The 12633-nt window shown below is 38.1% G+C and overlaps 1 protein-coding gene across 1 annotated transcript in view; it reads right to left on the bottom strand.

The window, feature by feature from the left end:
• The window catches only part of LOC140162507 (actin, cytoplasmic-like), an 84704-nt gene that overhangs the window by 24507 nt on the left and 47564 nt on the right, over positions 1–12633 (bottom strand). The window lies entirely within an intron of this gene.

Below are 12633 nucleotides of genomic sequence, written 5' to 3'. Positions count from 1 at the left end.
AAGAGATACGCACTTTGACGTATTGTAAATCTTCTCCGATATCACTGGCTAAATACTAGTAATAGTACCTTGACTATACATAAAATATTTCTGATTCGCGATTTCCTTTCTTCGAAGGAAATGGACTGTAAGCACACTATACTAGCCCACAACAACACTATAACACCGTGAAGAATTGTGTTCACATTTTTATATACTAAACAAAAAGTCCCATTCTATTAATGGCCAATTACTTCATTCACATCTTCACAACATATAATCAGTCCCAGAACAACGCCAAATATGGATTAAAAGACCTTTGACCTTGGATGTACAACAGCATGTTATGATCTAATGGGAAACTGTGCACATCAACAAACACCATTTCTATCAAAAAGGCAACAGCCGATATAATTTGAAACAACATAAATTACTAGAGTTGGTTCTTCTCTTGGATTTGGACCAAGCTTTAGAATATCGAATGTTGCGTTTTGAAATAAAACAAACCAGAAATGTATCACCCATTGTAAAAGATATGGCACATGTACCGAATACATGTACATACATTGGCTGACCTTGTGGATTTCCTGGCCCAGCCATGCTAACCACATAAGGAGATTATACGATTAACCTAGTGCAGCTATTGTCATAGCAGGGTATTATTATGTAATACTCCTGATCCATATTTGGCGCTCTCTTGGACTGATAATGTAATCTGGGGAATTCCCAAGAATAATTATAAACATTAACTTTTCTCATCACATCACTTCCCAACATGATATTATTTTCACTTTACAATCTCAGGTGATTTTCCCAATGTGCAAGACAATGAACATCTTATAAATATGGGGATTCCCAGCTCTCCAAAATTAGAAATGATTCAATTTGTTTTTTATCAACTTGATGAATGAGAGGGAATTCCCAAAAATGTCATCACTCATGAAATAACTCTAAATTGTAAACAAAGATAAATAATCAAATTAAATCATTCAGGGCACATTCAAAATACACAAAACAACACCGCATTCTATAAGTTATTACCAACGTTGCCCCAGAAAGTGGAAAACTTGCTTTACTGTCGACTTTTTGTGTTGTCACTTTAGATAAGTGAAGGGTAACATTAATGTGTGTATACTGTCACAATCGCACTGCAGGGCGATATTATATTTTCAAATATCATTTTTATCATCATTGTTGTCGTCGTTGTCATCATCATCATCGTCGTCATCGCCAACATCATCATCATCATCATCATCATCAACATCACCACCACCGCCACCATCACCACCATTATCACCATCATCATCATCATCATCACCATCATCATCATCATCATCACCACCACCACCACCATCATCATCTTCATCATCAACATCACCACCGCCGCCACGGCCATCATCATCATCATCATCACCACGACCACCATCATCATAAATGAGAAACCCGGATGAGGAACATGCACTTGCACTAAAATGAATTTCCTAGATATAAAGTGCATTTTATCCTGTGAACTCTGCAGACTTATCCGAAAATACCTCCTTAGACCTTCGCAATAAAAATAAAATCAATGTATAATGCACATGATCCGTGCTACAAGATACGATATTGCAAGAAAAGGCGCCAATATAAACGTTCACGAAATCCAGGCTATAAATATTTTAGATACATGCAGCGCCATGTTGGGAAATAAAATAAAGCCTATGCTATAAAATGCGAAAATTGAAAGAAATTGAAAGCGATGTGATGCTACGTTGTGACGCATATAACACCCTTATATACATATTTGTGATCTTATTACGCAAAATAAGTGTAAAGTCGGGGAACTTTCAATTATTAAATTCAATTAATTTACACATGTGATCAATTTGTATATTTTTGTTGAACGTATAGCATCCAAATTTTAAACACGGCTCATGCGAGATGAGCTTTAAGTGTTTTTCTTATATACAATAAAAAGTAGATTAATATTTGGGTTATTCTAGTTCTACATTAAAAGCAATCTTACCGACAAGTTCCTCAATCACTTGATCACATCACATATGTTTATTGCATTTCTTGCCCACATCAACCAATTTCACACTTTTCTGCATTTGCAATATCCATTTAATTAGGATATGGAATGCTGCAAATTAGCAATCTTCACTTCGGTAATATTCATCCTGAGAGATACAAGTATATAGGACCTATGGGCTATTCCAGTTGAAACCCTTACACCCTCTATGGAAGACATAACCTTAATATCCCACGCAGGGTGTGTAGATTTTAAATGGAGTTACACATTTAGGTAACCCCATTTGAAATTCATACCCCCTGTGTGGAAGATTAAGGCCGTGTCTTTCATAGGGGGTGTATGGATTACAACTGGAATAGCCCAATAGCTCTGCCCTACCAAGGAAAAGGCAGTATCTGTGTACAAATTGCAAAACAGATACAGTCATCTTACTCGGGAGACAGGTGTTTTGAATCACTTTGTTAAAATGAAATAACTTATTCTAGTAAAAAACAGGAGATATGCCTTCTTTCAGTGACGGTGCCAGGGCGTGGGGGATGGAGGAGGAATGCCCTCAGTCAGCACTCGTGCCCACAGATGCCCTAGTAAAAATCTCATTGCTGCAATTTGGCGATTGTTTTATTTTGCCTCCTCCCTAAATTCACTTTTCCCCCATGCCCCATTTGTATTCAACACTCATTCTTGAATCCGCTTGCACTTTTCGGCAAAATACAGGTTATTATATAACATAATTATAGCCCATAACAAGTATTGTGTTATTATTTGGGGGACTAATATTTTGAATCAGCCCGCAGCCCCCCCCCCAAGTAAAAGGCAGTACTGGTAATACACAAAGCAGAGTATTGCGTTCTTATTTGGGATTCAGATCTAAGATGATGGGTTTTATGTATGTAGAAATTATGACGTAAAATATAATATTGAACCAGAACTAATGACAAAATAATGCGGACATTTTGAATTTAAGTCTACTTCCCTAGTAAAGAGTACATACTGCCTTTTTGCTTGGCATTAAGATCTAAGATGATGGCTTTGTGTGTGTAAAATGACGTAAAATGTAGCGGGCTATTCCAGTTGAAGTCCACACCCCTATGGAAGACATAAGCTTTATAATCTTTCACACGGGGAGTAGGCCTATGCATTTCAAGTTGAGTTACCAGAATGGATGGCTCCATTTAAAATCTACACCCCCTGTGCAAGATTAACGTCATGTCTTCTAAAGGGGGTAGATATCAACAGGAATAGACAATTATTGAAAACATCTTTTACTGCGTTTATTTCATATCCTACACATGCATTTCGTCCCCTGTAGGCTTCGGTGATGTTTACAAAGTGACAATGTTCTGTTCATGTTATACATCGTGTATCCATTCTCCAGGGTATAGGCAATAGACGTGTGGATATCTTAGCATAACAACCCTCGTCTAGACGTGATTATAGATCGAGATATATCTTCTCTTTAGGGTCTAAGCGTTCTGTCTATCTACTCTACTATAGATACCGGTAGCATTCACCAGCTATCCATTGTAGAAAGCATGCATCAGCTATCTACTGAAGATAGCATTAATCCGCTATATATCTATAGAACGTATGCATCAGCTATCTACTGAAGATAGCATTAATCCGCTATATATCTATAGAAAGCATGCATCAGCTATCTACTGAAGATAGCATTAATCCGCTATATATCTATAGAACGTATGCATCAGCTATCTACTGAAGATAGCATTAATCCGCTATATATCTATAGAACGTATGCATCAGCTATCTACTGAAGATAGCATTAATCCGCTATATATCTATAGAACGTATGCATCAGCTATCTACTGAAGATAGCATTAATCCGCTATATATCTATAGAACGTATGCATCAGCTATCTACTGAAGATAGCATTAATCCGCTATATATCTATAGAACGTATGCATCAGCTATCTACTGAAGATAGCATTAATCCGCTATATATCTATAGAAAGCATGCATCAGCTATCTACTGAAGATAGCATTCACCAACAGCCTTCATCATCTATCTACTGTAGATAACAACATTCATCAGCATTCACCATCTATTTATTGTATATAGATAGTATTCTTCAGTATTCTTAGTCTTAAGGGGCGAATTTCTCGACGGGTGGCTTAGCAATTGGCTTGTCTAGCCTCAAGGCTTAAGAGGTCGTAAGACCAGGCTTAACTGAAAACGTATTTCCCGAAGCACGGCTACCATAGCCTCGAGGCTTCGTTAGCCCGTGGGCCAGGCTTATAGGATTAGCCCCAGGCTTCGGTAAAATTTGTATTTCTCGAAATCAGTCTTCTGTAGCCGTAGTCTACGCAAGCCTGTTAGACCAGGCTTACAGCGGCTTTTCTTGGCCCTGCCTCAGAGCAGGTCTTAGGTCGTAAGCCTTGGTCTATTTCAATTTACAAATTATTTTCATATTTTTGACGATATTTCAATTAACATGAGTAAGCAGTCGCGTAACTAGGGGGGGGGGGGGGGCTCTTCCCCCCACCCCCCCCCCCCCCACCCCATGAAAAAGGTAAGTTAGGCCTACTTCTGAGAGTTATTAATTAACCTCATTATTTGGTCATTTTAAACTTAAAAACTCAATTTTTAAGGTTAAATAAATTGTATTTATCCCACTTTTGTACCATTGGCCTATATGTCACTAGCTTTAATACCTTAAATATGGCATTTTTACCATAATTTTTTTTTTTCAAACCCCCCCCCCCCCCCCCCCCCATGTCAAAAAGAAATCTACGCCAATGTTCCGGGGACACATTCCAAGCAGATCCCATAACTCCTCAGACCCACTCCACCCCTTACAAACCCAAACAGCATGAACGATGCCTGCCCCTCATTTATTATGTTTGCCCCCGCTTACCCCCATCCCACCACCAAATGAAAATGTCTAGTTACGCCACTGTGGGTAAATAATTGTTTGATTTAGTTGAACATTTCAGCATTTTATTTTAGTGTTCATTTGAGTTATTTGAATTTTTTTTCATCATCATCATCATCAACATCATCATCATCATCATCATCAACATCATCATCATCATCATCATCATCATCATCATCATCATGAAGACCTATATGATACCACCTGTCCCTATCCAAGCCTTAATAGTTTGATACTCGTACTTTTCATAAGTAGGCCTATTACAATATTATTTTGGAGTGCCTATATTATACCAGGTTGGACATCAATTTAATACAATAGAAGAAGGACAAAATTGGTAAAGATATATTAGATTACACGAAGCAATAATGCATGCAGTATTAAAACTGAATTTACTGATAAGATGCATATAATATTGCTATATCTTCTACTTAAATAATTATAAATATTGTACCAACAGATAACTTCATGTGAGATCTGATAAGACTACTGATATCAGCAGTAGATAGCACGTTGGTTGCTTTACTTTTTAGGGGAATCACAGATTCCTTTCCATTAGCCTTACAGTTTTATCCTTTTTGCGATGCAAAGAAAAAATCACGAGTACAAAGCATAGACGTATCATTCATACAAGTTGGACTCATAAAAAGTCAAGTGGAAATAAAATAATACATAAAAGACACAAAAACAGACACAATATTCTTGCATCAAGTTGTGTACGGTATAAGCCCAAGCACAAGACCGCGGGTCCAGGCTAGTCTTTGCGCCGGGAACATTGCGATAATGAGACGGCAACCTTGTTAGTACGGTAAACCGTGAGGACCACAGCTTATGTACATCTACCTCCAACAGCCTATACAATTAAGTCGCTGGTTGAAAGGGACGAGGTTGTCAAGCGTTAAGCCTGCAAGGCCACTAAGACTAGGTTGAATTTGCGTTGAAGAAATCGGCGTGGAGGTAAAGCGCGGACATCGAGGGGGGGGCCGGATCAGTAGCCAAAAGGCCACCTTAAGACTACGGCTTAATAAGACTAGCCCGCTCTCGAAGCCCGAGTCTTAACTCTAGCCGGATTTCTTCAACGCAAATTCAACCTAGTCTTAGTGGCCTTGTAGTCTTCTTACCTCGTCCTTTCAACCAGACTTAATTGTATAGGCTGTTAATATGCATGCATTTTGTTTCGTGTCAACAAGGTTGCTGTCTCATATTTACTATATTCTTTACCAATTTTGTCCTTCTTTTATTGTATTAAATGATGTCTAACCTCTAATAATATAGGCACTCCAAAATAATATTTAATAGGCCTACTAATGAAAAGTACGATCTATACGAGTATCAAACTTGGATAGGGACAGGTGTAATCATATAGGCACTCCAAAATAATATTGTAATAGGCCTACTTAGGCGATCCATGATGATGACTTGATGGTATCATATAGGTCTTCATGATGATGATGATGATGATGATGATGATGATGATGACGATGATCATGATGATGATAAAAGAATTTAAAAAAAATAAAATGCTGAAATGTTCAACTAAATCGAACAATTACTTACCCACAGTGGCGTAACTAGACATTTTCATTTGGGGGTGGGGTGGGGTAAAACGGGGTAAAACATAATAAATGAGGGGCAGGCATCGTTCATGCTGTTTGGGTTTGTAAGGGGTGGAGTGGGTCTGAGGAGTTATGGGATCTGCTTGGAATGGGTCCCCGGAACATTGGCGTAGATTTCTTTTTACATGGGGGGGGGGGATTGAAAAAAAAATGGTACAAATGCCATATTTAAGCTATTCAAAGCTGGTGACATATAGGCCAATGGTACAAAAATGGGATAAATGCAATTTATTTAACCTTAAAAATTGAGTTTTTAAGGTTAAAATGACCAAATATGAGGTCAATTAATAACTCTCAGAAGAAGGCCTAATTTACCTTTTTCATGGGGGGCTCCCCCCCCCCCTAGTTACGCGACTGCTTACTCATGTTAATTGAAAGACCGTCAAAAATATTAAAGATAAACTTTGCGTTACGATTTAAATAATTTGTAAATTGAAATAGACCAAGGCTTACGACCTAAGACCTGCTCTGAGGCAGGGCCAAGAAAAGCCGCTGTAAGCCTGGTCTAACAGGCTTGCGTAGACTACGGCTACAGAAGACTGATTTCGAGAAATGCAAATTTTACTGAAGCCTGGGGCCTAATCCTACAAGCCTGGCCCACGGGCTAACGAAGCCTCGAGGCTATGGTAGCCGTGCTTCGGGAAATACGTTTTCAGTTAAGCCTGGTCTTACGACCTCTTAAGCCTTGAGGCTAGACAAGCCAATTGCTAAGCCACCCGTCGAGAAATTCGCCCTTAAAATATTACATGGATGTAATGTTGCATTTTATTTGGCATGCAGTCCTGTCCATAATCGCTAGAAAATGACTGGGTACCAATCATTTTGATACAGCCTGTACATAAAGAAGTGGATCGTTATTCGAAATAAACAAGTACTTGGCTCTGAGCTAACATGCCGAGCGAAATCCCTGGGGTAATCATTTGCCTCTTTTCTTCTATACTCAGAAGATGGCTTGCTGATGTCTAGTGTCTATATATACTTGTTGCCAATGCCCTCGTTTTGTCGCTAAATTGGGCTACTTCCAATGATCTCCACTGCGTCTATAAACAATAAGTATGCATATTGGGTGCTTTTTTATTGCCAAACGCAGAACTTTGCTAAGTTCATCTGGGGGTGTGTCTCATCTAACGTGACTTATAAGTTTGGTTTGTCTTTCAATCCCTCATTTCAAATATATAGTTTTGGTTTCTCTATTGTTCAGAAACCAAAAATCAAGGGATTAAAATGTGGAGATGAACTGGTATGCAATCATAACACTATTGTGCTGGGAGTACACAAGAGGGTATATATAATCAAAAGTATAATGGCCTATAACCATACGTATATAATAGCCTATTGTGCTAACATTTTCATTATCGATATCTATCAACGCGGGCGACTTTTGCCGTAGGTGGCATACTTCCATGACACCATAAAATTACAGCCGAGTTCCGAGATTCGTTGAGACATAAAGTATGGATATATACGAGACCTAGGCCTACATGTAGAAATCATGTGCATATATTGAGGGGTGGGGGGGTGTTTTGTTTATTTGTCTGAAATATAAACGATGCATGATGATGTAGATGATTTGATTATGAATTAGATTATTCACCGGAAAGCACAACCCATACCTCTTACCTATGTTCCCTCCGCCACCTATATATAACCTCCTCCCTCCCCCTCCCCACACTCGATATCGACTCTTCCCTATTATTCCACTCCACTCTTGAGCCCCCCTCTCCCCCTCCTTCCCTTCCCACTTCCAATGCTCTCTCCCTCTGTTTCTCTTTCTCCCTTACCCTTACCCCCTCCCCTCACACACACACATACCCTCTTTCCCTGGCGATCTCTTCTATCTCTCTCTCTCTCTATTCTCCAATAAATAAATTGAATAAAAGTTAGTTTAAACCAGCTTTCTATGATATTGATCTTCCGTCATGCGACATGCACATAAATAGAGTTGTGCATAAAAGTGTTTATATCAATGAAGTCATAATCTGTCAAGTGGCTATTGTAATGTCTGTGGAAATATTTCGATGGTCTATAAATTTTCACAGTGAAATCAGCTTAGGCTAATTCGTAGTCTCAAGTCAATGCTTTCAAAATAAATCAATGCTTTCAAATGTAGACTGCTTTGTTCGACTTCTCTGCTCGTGAATATCGCACTGCGAAATTTAAACATTTCTTTTGTATACTTAGAGTAGGTAACTTCAAATCAAATAATTTTACGATCCACACCACTTATAAGAAACTGAAACCAAAACCGAAACTGACTGACACAAATGTTCGGTTTTAAACAAAAGGTAGAAACAATGAGTTCGATATCTTATGATTCAAGTGGTTAGCATGGCAGGACAATAGGAAACCACGTGACCAAAACCAAAACCAAAACTAAAACTATATATTTGAAATGAGGCAATGCCTCGTTCGTATTTTTTTAGGTTTAGGTCCATAAATATACCACAAGAATATCGAAGGCTTTATTTGACATGGGCATTCTACCGATTCTAGGCGGCCATTTTTAGCTGGCTTGCACCAAATTGTGTTCTCAAACTTAACATATTGTTACAGCTGATTTTTTTTTTATAGAACTCAAGCAAATGCTAATGAGTATCTTTTAAACATTCTTTTGTATATTTCTCCGATTTGACATGGTTTTCCATAAATCTGAGTTTTAAATCTGAGTTTAACATGGTTTTCCATAAATCTGAGTTTTAAATCTGAGTTTAACATGGTTTTCCATAAATCTGAGTTTTAAATCTGAGTTTAACATGGTTTTCCATAAATCTGAGTTTTATATTAGTTAACATGTTTAGTGGAAATCCGGTCAGAGCACGTAAAGACAGCAGGAATTTCATAAGGGCTTTGGCTGATTCCGTAATTCCCTTTCTGGCATATTCTCCAAATCCTCTCTGATTTGGGATGTATAGACGAGGTATATGTGGAGCTAAAATTTCACTGTTGTCGGGTAGCGCTATGCCGGAAAAGCTTATACTCTTGATATAAACCCTTAGAATGACGTATATACAAGACTTTATTTTTCTCATAGAAATTAAGCTGGTTTGTGCTACACTCTTTCATCACCAAGTGCAAAAGATACCGGGGGCGTGGGTGATTGATTTTTTGACGGGGTGTGCCGCCCGAGTTTTAAAACCCTACCCCATGTCTAGGAGTAGGCATATAATGTGTGCCGACAGAGTTTCATCAACCCTTACCCTATTTCTAGGGGTAATTGTTACTCAAAAATGGCAACATTTTGCTGTTTTATGGTGATTTTTCAAAACATGGACACATGTCTAAGGATTTCTGTAAAAAAAACCTACCCATAGAGACCCATTTGGCATGTGCTTCAATATGACGTTAGTAGGCTAACCCCCGGGGAAAGAGATCGCTCCATTCAAGCATGAATGTTCTGATTTCATAACGCGTAACATTTTCGATAACATGACTATTACTGATAATCACGCACGAAGCATGCATGTGCAATTTATCGTCTGCTAATTCAAGCGTAGCAGACGACATTGTAAAATTCCCGCCAAAAATCACCTTAAAAGTAACAAAATTGGTGATATTTCGTAAAAAAAATGTTTGAAAGAGGATTAAAAATGTTATTCAAATTATTATCAGGGTACACACATTTTTAGTTCTTGAGTGCATGATATGCCGAATTTAGTGAAACATCAAATATTATTGCCGCCTAAAGCATGTAAAGTACAAACATTGAGCTATAACATAGATGTGGCCTGGTAACCAAATAGCTAGAAGGCTTAGATGTCTGGCAATCGAACGGTGCACGTTCGAAACCGAAGTTTGCAGGTACGCCTGGTACGGTATATGAATACCATAACAAGAAGTATTGAACTACACATTAATGCTTCACCATTACAAACATATTTGATGAAGCTTGCGGGAATTTTATTTTTAAATATAAACCCGAACACAAGCACTATAATATAATTACACTGTGTTTTTAAAATTAAGCTGCTGTAATTTTGAAGTTAAATATGAGATGTTGGAAACTGCTTTTCCACAAAATAGAATATGTAGTTATAAATTCAAATTTGGTTAATGTTCTGAGCTTTCGATACATATAGGATCTTTATCAAAGGCAGAGTGACAGGAAAAGCACACGTAATAATAGAAATAAAAGTGCAGCATTAGTTATACATCCAAATAATATTTCCTCGGCAGTAAAAATGTTCAAATAATGGGTTCAGCTGTGCCTCACCCATTTTTTACATTTGTACTGCCTCGGGCTCATTATTTGAGTATTAAGGATACTGCATTACTGCATTTCTAAGATAATTGTACCACGTTTGTTTTTAGAGCAGTCAATATAATCTGGGGCAATCCTATCAACAATGGCTGTTGCCATAGAAACGTCATGAACAATATTCAACAGGAATCTTAAAGTGTTTACCAATTTTCCCAAGTGTCTTTGCAGCCGCTCCAATCATAACAAAGTATACGGTATATGTTTATCGTGTATTCATTTGTATAACCAATAAGTAAAATAAGAGGTTTGTTGACCACAATTTGTCAGAATTTTATCTGACATTCGTGCTCGCTTAATTATGCTCCGGGATTATGCTACACCACGATAATTTTTATACCCATCAAATCACATCAATTGTGACAAAGTTTATGTTATCTACTAAAAATAATCTGTTATCTACTAAAGATAATCTGTTATCTACTAAAGAATATTAGTATAAATATACTAATGTATTCAACTGTCAACATTTCTTTTTGAAACCTGTTAACATTGCTTACTTGCCATCCATAGTTTATGTAATAGGACATATTTTACGTGCAGTATATATAAATAATATCTGCTATCTACTGTAGATAGCAATAATACAATGTGTATGCTATAGCAGTAATCTGCTATACCTTCTATTGTATTTTGTAGACAGCACTTATTTGCTATCTTCAGTAGATAGCACTTACAGAAATATTCTATCTACAGAAGAGAGCAACAATCTGTAGAATTCACGTACCAAAAATAGGTATTATAATTCGTGCTAAATGTAAATTCAAGTTGTCGTCGCTCTCTGTCTCAGTCGCTCAGTCTCTGTTCCTCCCCTCTCCCTCTCTCTGTATATGAATGTCTCCATGTCGGTCTTACTAAAGCAGCCTCATGGTCTATGTATATTTGTATTTCTCTCACCCTCCTCACCCTCCCCCTCTCTCACCTTCCCCTCTCCCCCCCTTCCCCCTTTTCCCCACCCTCTCTCCCCCTCCCTCTCTTTATATATCTCTGTCTCTCCTCTTTCTCCCTCCCTCTCTGCCTTCCCCCTCCCTCAAACCTCTACTTTTTCCGTGTACTAGCCAATTGAGGATATCTTTCGCCACGCTTTATAAGTCACACAATTTTCATAGAAATCAAACCCAACATGGAAACACTCTATACTGTCATCCAGTTAGGCAACAAAATAAGATATCGGTCAATACCAGCTTGATTTATTGCCTCGTCATGCAGCATCGAAAGTAATACGTGGACTGTATTTTTTTACAAGTAGGATAACCGACGTGGTTGGGGATGAGGGAAAGAAAGAGGCCGTGGAGGAGTAAGAAGACGATTACTTTCTCCTGGTTAAAGAAGGAGGTAGAGGAAAATGATAAACGCCTACGAAAAGTGGTGGACAGGATAGGTAGCAGTGGTGCCTGCGGTGTTCGCGGCGGAGTTAGTGATGGTGTGGGGAAATATACAATCTCAGAAAAAGAAATTCTAAAACCTGTCCTCTATTTGCTGAATACAATAGTTCTGTAATCAGATCCGTAGCCAGGGGGTGCGGGGTGCGATGTATCCCCTCCCCCCAAATTTGCAAAAGTATACAAAAAGCTACAAAATGTAAGAATTTGCGAGCGTAGCGAGTCAAAAATAAGATTTTTAAAAGTTTTTTTGGCCAAAAAAGGTTCAAATTTGAGGAAGAAAGTCAACTTTTCACAAAATTGCCTCCCCCCTCATCTTGGAAAAAAGTCCACCTTTTTACAATCAGCACCCTCCCCCCACAAAATATCCTGGATACTGGCCTGCCTGTAATGATTAACCTGAAAGGGCTCAATACCAAATGGTTCTACAAAGGGTTAAATGACGCTTTTAAAGAACATAAGTTAAAGGATTCTTTCTGCTTAAATAACTTTTTTCTT

This window comes from Amphiura filiformis, chromosome 10 (assembly GCF_039555335.1).
Source record: "Amphiura filiformis chromosome 10, Afil_fr2py, whole genome shotgun sequence".
NCBI classification, from domain to species: Eukaryota; Metazoa; Echinodermata; class Ophiuroidea; order Amphilepidida; family Amphiuridae; genus Amphiura; species Amphiura filiformis.
This window is presented reverse-complemented; position numbering and strand designations above follow the sequence as displayed.